At 35.9% G+C, this 2500-nt stretch overlaps 1 long non-coding RNA gene across 4 annotated transcripts in view; it reads right to left on the bottom strand.

Moving 5' to 3' along the window:
- The window catches only part of LOC131271306 (uncharacterized), a 122551-nt gene that overhangs the window by 78642 nt on the left and 41409 nt on the right, over positions 1 to 2500 (bottom strand). Inside the window, exon 1 of one of the 4 annotated variants that reach the window (XR_009180108.1) lies at positions 1028 to 1097. The exons of the other annotated variants lie outside the window; for them this stretch is intronic. This is a non-coding gene — a long non-coding RNA (uncharacterized LOC131271306). Of the gene's footprint in view, positions 1 to 1027; positions 1098 to 2500 lie in introns of those variants that run through there. 4 annotated transcript variants of the gene reach the window in all.

The raw sequence follows: 2500 nt of genomic DNA on the forward strand, positions 1-2500 counted from the left end.
TTACGTATTCCCAACCACACCAAAACAACTTCCAAGGTGGTTCGAAGCACTTTTTACGTATTCCCAACCACACCAAAGCAACTTCCAAGGTGGTTCGAAGTACTTTTTACGTAATTCCAACCGAAAAACTTTTTTTTTCTTTAACTAAAAACTTAACAAAAAAAAAAAAAAAACTAGGAACTAAGCAATTTCATCCACATCCAAACAACATTTAAGGTGGTTCGAAGCACTTTTTACGTGATTCCAACCACACCAAACCAACTTCCAAGGTGGTTCGAAGTACTTTTTACGTATTCCCAACCACACCAAAGCAACTTCCAAGGTGGTTCGAAGCACTTTTTACGTATTCCCAACCACACCAAAGCAACTTCCAAGGTGGTTCGAAGCACTTTTTACGTAATTCCAACCGAAAAACTTTTTTTTTCTTTAACTAAAAACGTAAAAAAAAAAAAAAAAAAAAAACAGGAACTAAGCAATTTCATCCACATCCAAACAACATTTAAGGTGGTTCGAAGCACTTTTTACGTGATTCCAACCACACCAAAGCAACTTCCAAGGTGGTTCGAAGTACTTTTTACGTATTCCCAACCACACCAAAGCAACTTCCAAGGTGGTTCGAAGCACTTTTTACGTATTCCCAACCACACCAAAGCAACTTCCAAGGTGGTTCGAAGCACTTTTTAAGTAATTCCAACCGAAAAACTTTTTTTTTCTTTAACTAAAAACGTAAAAAAAAAAAAAAAAAAAAAAAAAAAAACTAGGAACTAAGCAATTTCATCCACATCCAAACAACATTTAAGGTGGTTCGAAGCACTTTTTACGTGATTCCAACCACTCCAAAGCAACTTCCAAGGTGGTTCGAAGTACTTTTTACGTATTCCCAACCACACCAAAGCAACTTCCAAGGTGGTTCGAAGCACTTTTTACGTATTCCCAACCACACCAAAGCAACTTCCAAGGTGGTTCGAAGTACTTTTTACGTAATTCCAACCGAAAAACTTTTTTTTTCTTTAACTAAAAACTTAACAAAAAAAAAAAAAAAAAAAAAAAAAAAAAAAAAAAAAAAAAAAAAAAAAAAAAAAAAAAAAAAAAAACTAGGAACTAAGCAATTTCATCCACATCCAAACAACATTTAAGGTGGTTCGAAGCACTTTTTACGTGATTCCAACCACACCAAAGCAACTTCCAAGGTGGTTCGAAGTACTTTTTACGTATTCCCAACCACACCATAGCAACTTCCAAGGTGGTTCGAAGCACTTTTTACGTATTCCCAACCACACCAAAGCAACTTCCAAGGTGGTTCGAAGTACTTTTTACGTAATTCCAACCGAAAAACTTTTTTTTTCTTTAACAAAAAAAAAAAAAAAAAAAAAAAAAAAAAACTAGGAACTAAGCAATTTCATCCACATCCAAACAACATTTAAGGTGGTTCGAAGCACTTTTTACGTGATTCCAACCACACCAAAGCAACTTCCAAGGTGGTTCGAAGTACTTTTTACGTATTCCCAACCACACCAAAGCAACTTCCAAGGTGGTTCGAAGCACTTTTTACGTATTCCCAGCCACACCAAAGCAACTTCGAAGGTGGTTCGAAGCACTTTTTACGTAATTCCAACCGAAAAACTTTTTTTTTCTTTAACTAAAAACGTAAAAAAAAAAAAAAAAAAAAACTAGGAACTAAGCAATTTCATCCACATCCAAACAACATTTAAGGTGGTTCGAAGCACTTTTTACGTGATTCCAACCACACCAAAGCAACTACCAAGGTGGTTCGAAGTACTTTTTACGTATTCCCAACCACACCAAAGCAACTTCCAAGGTGGTTCGAAGCACTTTTTACGTATTCCCAACCACACCAAAGCAACTTCCAAGGTGGTTCGAAGCACTTTTTACGTAATTCCAACCGAAAAACTTTTTTTTTCTTTAACTAAAAACGTAAAAAAAAAAAAAAAAAAAACCAGGAACTAAGCAATTTCATCCACATCCAAACAACATTTAAGGTGGTTCGAAGCACTTTTTACGTGATTCCAACCACACCAAAGCAACTTCCAAGGTGGTTCGAAGTACTTTTTACGTATTCCCAACCACACCAAAGCAACTTCCAAGGTGGTTCGAAGCACTTTTTACGTATTCCCAACCACACCAAAGCAACTTCCAAGGTGGTTCGAAGCACTTTTTAAGTAATTCCAACCGAAAAACTTTTTTTTCTTTAACTAAAAACGTAAAAAAAAAAAAAAAAAAAAAAAAAAAAAAAAAACTAGGAACTAAGCAATTTCATCCACATCCAAACAACATTTAAGGTGGTTCGAAGCACTTTTTACGTGATTCCAACCACTCCAAAGCAACTTCCAAGGTGGTTCGAAGTACTTTTTACGTATTCCCAACCACACCAAAGCAACTTCCAAGGTGGTTCGAAGCACTTTTTACGTATTCCCAACCACACCAAAGCAACTTCCAAGGTGGTTCGAAGTACTTTTTACGTAATTCCAACCGAAAAACT

The sequence above is a fragment of the Anopheles coustani genome, unplaced genomic scaffold (genome assembly GCF_943734705.1).
Source record: "Anopheles coustani unplaced genomic scaffold, idAnoCousDA_361_x.2 scaffold_50_ctg1, whole genome shotgun sequence".
Lineage (NCBI taxonomy): Eukaryota > Metazoa > Arthropoda > Insecta > Diptera > Culicidae > Anopheles > Anopheles coustani.